At 44.3% G+C, this 9,810-nt stretch overlaps 1 pseudogene; it reads right to left on the bottom strand.

Moving 5' to 3' along the window:
- Positions 1–643: 643 nt before the first annotated feature.
- Positions 644–8,634, bottom strand: LOC127781936 (uncharacterized; annotated as a pseudogene).
- Between the last annotated feature and the right edge of the window lie 1,176 nt (positions 8,635–9,810).

Below are 9,810 nucleotides of genomic sequence, written 5' to 3'. Positions count from 1 at the left end.
CAGAAGAATCACAAACGCGTCAGAATATAGAAGATTGGGCCGATATAATTGCGAAGTTAGTAAAGGATCAGTTTGGACTTAGACCTAAGGAACAGATCCATGTGTATCGGCTGCCATATCCTGAGTGGTTTGATAGGGTTCCATTACCACACCGATACAAGGTTCCAGATTTCTCCCAATTTTCAGGGCAAGATGATATATCTACAATGGACCACATCAGTCGATTCTTAGCGCAATATGGGGAAGCATCGGCTGAGGAAGCTCTGAAAGTGAGATTTTTTTCCGTTGTCTTTGACTGGATCGGCTTTCACATAGTTTTCATCATTACCATCAAATTCTATTAGAGCATGGGCCGATCTTAAGAAGCAATTTCATGATTACTTCTTTGTTGGAGTCAGTGGGTTAAAGCTTTCAGACTTAATATCGGTTGAGCAGCAAGAAGGAGAATCGGCTATGGAATATATTCAGACAGCGATGTTATGGTTTGAGCCTAAGTGATGAGCAACTAGCAGATCTCGCATTCCAAGGGTTGTCAGCACCTATCAGAGAGAGATTCTTTTGCCACGAGTTAGATAGCCTAGCTCATCTAAGCCAAACAGTATTGGCTCATGAAAGCCGATTGCAAGAAGCAAAGGAAGATCAATTTTGGAGTTATCAAGACCTGATAAGATATGAATTCTCATACTCCAAAACTGGGGGGCATGTGTTAACAGTGAAATTTGGTAAGCCCAAAGTCATCATCAGCTGTTTAGCCGATCGGCTATTTGATCTACTGTTTACATATCTTGTCAGTTGCAGGATCAAACTGACTGGCACGCCCGCATCTCAACAACCTTTGGACCTGCACTAGAGCTAAGCAGATCTCCCAAACCAGTGTGTGTTTTTCGCATCAACACCCATCCCCGTCGCTCTCCTTCGTGGTAGCCTCGTCGAAGCTCGTCATGCTATCCACGTCGCACGGGGTCGCCTGCTTCTTCGAGTCAGAGCTGGGGGCTCTTCCGACGCCTACTACTTCCTCGTCGAGGCAGCTCAGGATGTCCTCCTCGTTGAACTCCGGCTTGTGAAACGACGTGACCACCCACCTCGACTTGTCGCTGGCAGCATCCTTCATGCTCCACTTCCTTTGATTCCTGTACCTGTGGACGAACCACGCGACGCCGAGCAGCAGGATGACGCCGGCGACGGTGACGATGGAGGCCGCGACAAGGCCGACTCGGCGATGAAGGCAACATTCCCAACAAGGCCGCGGCGGCCAGCTTGGCTCTGCAGCCGGTCGAGCACGAATCACCGGTGCACAACCCCGGTTTGCTGAGGAAACTGTCCTTGTGCATTTCACCTGCGAACAGAGGAGGCAGGACATATTGTTGTGCTCAACTTATGAAAAGTACTTTTTTTTCATTGGCTTTAACATATTGTTGTGCTCAACTTATGAAAAGTATTGTTTTTTTCGTTTTCAATAAATATTTTTTTCGTTGCAAGAGTGAATAATATTGAAATAATGAACTACAGTTGGCTTTAACATATTGTTGTGCTCAAATTATTATTCACTCTTGCAACGAAAAAAATTATTTATGAGGGCCTCTATCATTATTGCCCGAGGGCCTCCAAGAAGTTAGTACCGGCCCTGGTTGTCTGCTCCCCAAACAGCTGAACCGAGTTAATCAATTCTAAGGTAAATTTATCTCAATGTTTTCCTCCTGTTTGATAAAATGCTTATTTGCACGCACAATATATTTCAACTAGACAGGTACCCTATTCACTTTTGAGTTTCCATCTTTCTGATCTTGAGTAAACAACTTTTGAAATGTGCAATGATGGAGCAGCAGAACCACATTAAGGTGTTTGTATCTCTCTATCAGTTTGTGGACAGTTTTATCTCCCTACATCAGTATTGGTGCAGCAGGGGAGGAGCTACTACCCGCGGTCGCGAGTCCACTCCGCATGAAACGGGCGCACGGGGCGGCACTATGGCGAGCAGCCTCCGCGACAGAGCAAAGCGACCAATAAGCTATGGCGAGCGGTGGCAAGGCTTGGCGGCCGAATACGAGCATTGGGAGGTCACCGGGAAGCTATGCGCAAGCTACGGGGAGGAATAGGGGAAAGGAAACGGAGGGCGTCACTGCGACAGGAAGGGGGCGCAGGAAGAGAGGCTGACGACGCGAGATGTGATCTGATCGCCTCGGCCTCGGGCCGAGGGAGGGGAAGGAGCGAGTGGCCGTAGTCCACGTCACGCGTCCACGAACACGCCGGCTCCTCCGGCACGCTCAAAGGCGGACAGCGTCGGCAAGGCGGCAATGGCGCAGTGGATTGGAGCGAAAACGATGCAGCGACGGCAAAAACCGAACGAGAGGGGAGGGGTGGTTTTATAGGCGTCGGGTGAGGCTTCGAGGAGAAGGAACGCCTCACAGGCGCGGTAAGGTGCGAGACGGTCACCGGCGCAAGCGGCCAATGGGCCGCGGTAGGGCGTGACGCCGACGTTGGTCGGGAAAAAGCGAAAGAGAGAAGAGAAATGGGAGCTTGTCCATGCCGTTTTGGGAGGAGTGCGTGCTATGTTTCCGAGCTTTGGAAGAATGCGGCAGTGCTCGGGATGACGGCGGTGGTGACAGCAAAAGCGGGCGAGGCCGGTTTGGCGGCGAGCAGGGGCAAGGCACTCACCGGCGCAGGCAATGGGCCAGAAAGGGTAACGGGGGCGTCCTCAGCGATCTGCCACGACGCGCTGGCGCGCGGGAACAAAGGTGGTGGCGGGATTTCAAAGGCGGTTGCAAAAAATCGAACTCGGCAACAGCGAGTGAGCGCGGGCGTGGGAGAGAGCGAGAGAAAACATGCTCTCTCTCTCTCTCTCTCTCTCTCTCTCTCTCTCTCTCTCTCTCTCTCTCTCTCTCGGCAGCACGTGAGGAGAGCAAGCAAGAAGCGGCCCAACGGCTAGGAGGAAGGCAAATTAGACTTTCGCAGAGAAGACTGAGTTGGACATAATTTGATTTGGAGTTTGGATTTGAATTTCAAATTTAATACTTGGACTCAGGAGCATCGGTAGGAGTCAAGGAAATTTGATACTCCCTCTATCCCATAATATCATAACCTAGTACCGGACAAGATATTACCACAAATTCGGATTAGGATTTCTCATCTGGTACTAAAAGTTGTTTTATTATAGGACGACTGTGGAACATCGTTTGAGAGTTAAGTATCAATGTATCCATATCGGAGTTCCTGTGGAACATCGTTTGAGAGTTGAAAAGTTAGGAGTGTACTGCTGGGCAGCAAAACATGAACAGGTAGGTCGGCTTATATTTGGCGTTCTTTGGCATATTTGGCGTTCAATCGGGCAAGTAAACATGTTGATTATAGGCTGTAGTGATTGTAGTTGTTAAACGTGTGTTGATGGGCTCCGCTTAGTGCGCTATGAAAGGTCAGTATGCTACAAGTTTTACAGTGCTATCACCTGACAAATGAACCCCGACTCCGGCACATTCAATGACTGACCCAAGTAAATAAGTACAGTAGGTCCTAAGATGGATTGGCCGGAATTACAGTATGAAGTAGCCTACGGTGACCATGAGCAAACGGGTGTAGTGCAGTTGTTCTAAAAAAACTGGGGTAGTGCAGGTATTCCGTCGACAGAAATTATCTCCCAACATCCAAATTCAGGAAGTCATGCAAATCTCATCACAGGGAGCTGCACGCCAACGGAGATAACCCATGCAAACCAAGGACATTTGAGATATATACATAGCAGACGTTTAATATTTTAGATACCGCCTTTTGTGTTTCATAGATACCGACATTCTACACATGCTGCGACGTTGACTCCGGTGGCCCATTTGTCTTGCACAATAGCCGCACCCAAAGGTAGTGTGAGTAGTTCCTCCATCCCTTATTAGGGAGCGTTCGGCAGGAGGAGTTTGTGAGTTAGTTTGTTTCGTTTTCCGCGCGCACGCTTCCCGAACTACTAAACGGTGTGTTTTTTGCAAAAATTTTCTATATGAAAGTTGCGTTAAAAAATCATATTAATCCATTTTTGAAGTTTAAAATAGTTTATACTCAATTAATCATGTACTAATAGCTCACCTCGTTTTGCGTATCTTCCCAATCTTCTCTTTTCCCCTCCTCTCAAACTCACCCTTAGTCTTCCACAATAGTCACACCCGGAGGGAGTGTGAATATTTTCTCCGTAACACGTGGATCATCAAGGCCCTAAAGACAACAAATACACAAGGAGGGAGTTATAATAATGAAGTAACCGGTTAACGAACATTCCATTAGTGCTCCCTCCGTTTTAGGTTATAAGACGTTTTGACTTTGGTCAAAGCCAAACTACTTCAAGTTCAAGTTTGACTAAGTTTATAGACAACTATAGTAATATTTATAATAACAAATTAGTTTTATTAAATCAATAATTAAATATATTTTCATAATAAATTTGTCTTGCGTTGAAAATGTTATTATTTTTTCTACAAACTTAGTCAAACTTGAAGCAATTTGGCTTTGACTAAAGTCAAAACATCTAATACCCTGAAACGAAGGTAGTAGATGGTACCATCCCTCACAAAAACATAACTCCAAAAAAAAAAGCATGACATTACCTTGAACATACGCCTTAACTTAGCTTCCTTGGCTTTCACCTGTAAAAGAGGGGAAACTCATGTAATTAAATTTCCCTAAAAAACTATAATTAAACTCTTAAGCAACAAAAATGGTAAGCTTGCCAACAGACAAAATCAACATACGTATTTATCATCGTTGTCAGAGTCACTCCACTGTCCAAAACATCCATAAGGCAAATATGCATCCAAGTGACCAGCAAAGTATTCACCAGTGTCAGGGTGCTTCATGTCAGCAGTTCCATTGTTAGGTACAACCTTTACATGGTTTACCTTAATTTCAAAAGAAAAGGACAGTTAATTGCCAAGTAATCAACCAGATACACACACCCAATAGTAATCAAATAATTGAAGATAAAAAAAATGTGCGATTAACTTAAGTTAATATATTACAAATATATACAAGGATATTGATAATGGATGAAATGACACAAGGGGAAACAAACAGATAAATACATTAAAATTATAGTACAGTACTACCATTAGAAAAAAAACATTTACAGGTGTATATCGCAAATAAGTTCAAGGTAGCGAGACCAACAGTAATTTAACAATACTTTATTAAGATAGAAGTACTCTATACCATTGTCAATAGGATTAACCATGCAGAAACAGCTGACCACCATTTCTTCATAATTTCCTTTTCCCATACATTTGACTTCCACAAAGAACAGATTGTCACTAGTAGAGTCGAAACCATCTTCTTTAGTCTTTGCAGTGAAATTGAGATGATAGTACCACATATGGTTCTCACAAAGTGGTTGGTAGTGCAAAACGTCTTTGAGTTTAAGTGCCAAATCCTAAAATAAAAAGGATGGATCAGATAGGCAATCCTACTTCCTCCGTTTCATATTATAAGACTTTCTAGCATTATCCACATTCATATAGATGTTAACGAATCTAGACATATAAGTGTATAGATTCATTAACATATGTATGAATGTGGGCAATGCTAGAAAGTCTTATAATATAAAACGGAGGGAGTACATAATAAGATAAATAAGACAGTGCAACCAAGGCAGAAGGACAGAGAATGAGATAGAGAGAAAAATCAAACCCCCAAAAGATTGTGATCATCATTATACTTGTCCACTAATGCTTGGATGAATTGGTGCATTCTCTTTTTGGCTTCCCAAGTCGTAGATGATTTTGTACGCCTCTTAATTGTGCCATCAGGCCAGTAAAGGCATCGCCGTATAACATTCTCAATTGAAGAGATATCATCATTTTGCCCTATGCGCCTAGTTTAAATCAGAGCATCCGATAGGATTAGTATATTGTACTTCCTAAAAAATGGAGAACACAAAATAATACCAAGAACTCATTCAATGTTATCAGTCCTAGCTTGCATCAAAAGCTCCCAAGTGACCCTCTAAAATAGATTAAGGTGGTAACAGAAACTGAAACAAAAGAATGAAATGACTGTTTACGTTCCCAAGGCATTTTTTAAGATATCCCTTCATTTATTCTAGACCCCAAGCTCATTTGGAACCTATTGTTAGGAAATCTTTTTTTTCTTTACTGCTGAGGAAAGGCTAACCAATCATATAAATTACAATTAAAAGAAAAACATAGCTACATACAAAGTGGTCTCATAACATCTATATGCACTTCATAATTCTCAGCTATGCTAATGACTTGTGCTATTTCAGCAACTCCCACAGAAATACAGTTATAAAATTTTCCATTAACTTTAATTACTCTCAAAACAAAAATTTTAAAAACTAACATATGCTTGTATTTTTTCTAATCAATGTGTCAACTTATATGTAGTTTAACTAAAGGCCACTCGTCGTTATCATGATTCATACTTTTAAAACTGCATTATGTTCCATCCCCTATACTATTATAGCATCAGCCATGTAGCCTTGTTTGAATATAATCAGCTGCAAGCATACACATCAAACAAAAGAAATGAAATAATAAAAATCTAAATAGCAGTCGAGGAACTTCACATTTTTGGATCCCAATGGTCCTCAAGATAGCGATCAATAGCCTTGTCAGCTTCCTGTGAGCTTTGAAATGGCCCACCCACATCAGGATATGTGTGGAAAGATCCCTGAAGATCAACCCTGATGTAAAATATGAGTCCCCAATCTTTCACATGTCGGGCCCAGACGTATGATGCCGGAGATGAGGAAAGGCAGCTTCCTGATGGTGGCAAGACCTCGGTGTCCTGAGCTACTGCATCTGCTTGCTGACAGGATGAGGAAGTAGCAGTGATGGAAGATGGCACATGCCCCTCCTTTGCATACATGATATGGAACAAGCAAGCTAAATGAGTAGAAGAAGAATTTATTATTATCTTAGGAGACATAAAAACCATAGGCATATTACCACGGTGAGAGACAAAGTTGAAGGAACTATCTATCTAAAATAGGAAATATTTTGCCATACATTTCACAGGCATAAAGTCATTTTTTTGGCGCAGTTAAAAGCCAATGAATCAGGTTTGTCAACAAGAAAGCATACTAAAAGGCACAGAAAACATACATAGGCTCACAGATGCCAGCTGTCCATTCAATGACCATTTTGTCAGTTTCATATCTCTGGTATTCTTACTGGCCTATTACCATATTTGAGAAGAACATAAGTGGCTAATCCACAGCAGGAATATTATACAAACTAACTAATAGGCTGCAATGCAGAACATCACACTTACCCAATACACAATTTACAGTGTCAAAATAAATTTTTCATGCCTAACTGTTATGGTGTCATTTCAATTTGGCATGCAACATGCCATCATGATAGATCATGCATAACTATAAATTCATAAAATCAGTTCCTACAAATTGAAGCTAAATCCATGATTTGGAAGACTGAGAAACAGCAAACCAACATAATCAGAGTATAGAAAAACTAGTGATAACAGTTGTCACTTGTACTCCCTCCATCGCAGATTAGAGGGCGCACATTTTTTTTCTATGCCGTCCCAAAACAGAGGGTGCACGATCTTATCCTTTTGCATTCACCGTTGAATGCTTTGGGAAGATGGGAAGAACTAATTAGTTGCGCAAATCAAATATGCATTACCAACAGAATTTTTGCATGCATGCCATGAATCAATTCTGCATGCCGTGAGAAGTTGTTGCATGCTTACGATTTATTAGGGGTAAGAGAGTATTTGTTTTCCTCACGACCAGTTTTCTTGGTCTTATATAAAAAAAGTATCACACCCTGTAAATGGGAGGGAGTAACATTCATTATTAATGAAAAAAACAGTGTTAAGGAATGTAGAAAATGCATTCATAATTCGAAGTTGGATTGATAGAGAGCCCCACGAGGAAAAGAAAAAGAATTTCCTAGCTTTGTACAGAAAAAATGGTGTAGGACAAAAAAAATCTTCTGGTAACTATATCCGACTGAAATACATAGAGATCAATACGAGAGCCCTCTCTCCCTAACCATCCAAGAATCCAAATCAAGTAAGCAAGACCCTTCATAACCATTTGGCCTATGTATAACCTTCGACTAGATCAGCAACAGAAAAAGACCTAAGTATACCCTTGGACTAGATCAGCAACACAAAAAGAATGATAAGAGAGAAGGACTGCGGTGGTCATACAGCGGATCGGCGTGCGCTTTTGCAGATGCAGTCTCAACCACATGTTCCTCCTCCTGACATCTGAAGAGTAACAATTTCAAGCGAAGATGAGTGAAGAAATTGTCGCCAAAGAAAACAAAATTAGGATGGTCTATATACGTAATTTCAATCCAATCCAAGCAACACATAAAACAAACGATTCGACTTTCGACTGGATCGTTCCGAACCGAAACAGAAAACAAATAGTAATCGAGAGAGAGAGAGGGAGAGGCAGACATACGGTGCGCGCGAGCGAGTAGGACTGAGACGGCTGCCGCGGCGACGGCGACGGCGCCGGCTGTATGTGCGAAGTAGTGGCATGGGGTTGGCGGGGTGGATGAAGCGGGATTAGGGTTCGGTGATTTGGGGAGAGGAACGCAGAGGCGATTTCTAGGGTTTGGATCCTGGAAGAGGGAGGGGAACTGGAATGGGAAGACGGAGAGTATTACGACGGTTTCGCACTTTGGAATAAGTTCATTTTAGGTCCCTTAATTTGTCAACGAATTCGATTTTCGTCCTTCAATCGGAAAACCAGATACAACAGGTCCCTTAATTGTCAAAACCGGTGCAAAATAAGTCCCAAGACGGTTTGGATGGTAGTTTTCACTGACATGGCGCATACGTGGCTAATTTGACTCATTCTTCGTCTCATGTGGCATTAACGTGGCGCTTACGTGGCAATTTAGTTTAGAAAATAATAAAAACCGTCGGGCCCACATGTAAGTTACACAAAAAACAATAATTAAAAAGACGGGGCCACGTGGGCCCCACCTGTCAATCTCACTCCCCTCTTCTTCCTCCTCACTCCCAATCTCCCCTCTGTCCGTCTCTCTCCTCTCTCTTCTCTCTCGGGCGCAACGACCGACGGGCAGCAGAGCAGAGCGAACCGTGGGAGGCGGCCGGAGAACCCCGCGGCCGGGAGCGCGACCACGTCGACGCGTCCCGTCCGCGCGTCGCATGACACCCCGGGCCAGGCGCAGGCGCGGTCGGCATCCTCCGACCACGGCGCCAATAGGCCCTCCCGGGTTGGACACCCCCGACTTGAAGACTACCAGCGCGAGTACGTCGTCGTTCACGGCGCCCGTTGCGGCGAGGATGGCGACGGCTGGACGACATCCGCTCGGCACGAGACCGGCGTCGGCTTCAGCCTGCATCACCTCGAGCAGCTTCGTAAAATGCTCTATGAGTAGAAGTAGCATTTAGCTTCACTACATCACTATTAGATATGCTTGCTGCCTTTTCATGTGCTTGACCTTTGAGGTTTGAGCCACACGAACATGTTATATTCGATCCAGCCAACATCCAGTCGATCCCACTGGAGCGGAGACAGACTACGGCCTTGACCCGGCAAAGCTGCTCGAGGTGATGCAGGCTGACATCGACGCTGGTCTCGTGCCCACCAACGTTTGCGCCATGGTGGACTCCTCCACCTCCCGCTGCGACGCGGCCGATGGGTCGGGCTCCCGGCGGAAGGGGTTGAACTCGAGGGAGAAAACGAGGCGGTCGGCGCGGATGGCCGGACTCCGGCTGCGTCGGCGGTGGCAACGGGCGCTTAGAAGCCATGGGGGACTGGAGAGGGGAGAGAGAGTTGAGGAGAGGGAGATGGGGAGAGAGGAGGAAGAA

The sequence above is a fragment of the Oryza glaberrima genome, chromosome 8 (genome assembly GCF_000147395.1).
Source record: "Oryza glaberrima chromosome 8, OglaRS2, whole genome shotgun sequence".
NCBI classification, from domain to species: domain Eukaryota; kingdom Viridiplantae; phylum Streptophyta; class Magnoliopsida; order Poales; family Poaceae; genus Oryza; species Oryza glaberrima.
Note: the sequence above shows the minus strand (reverse complement) of the source record. Positions and strands in the feature narration are given on the sequence as shown.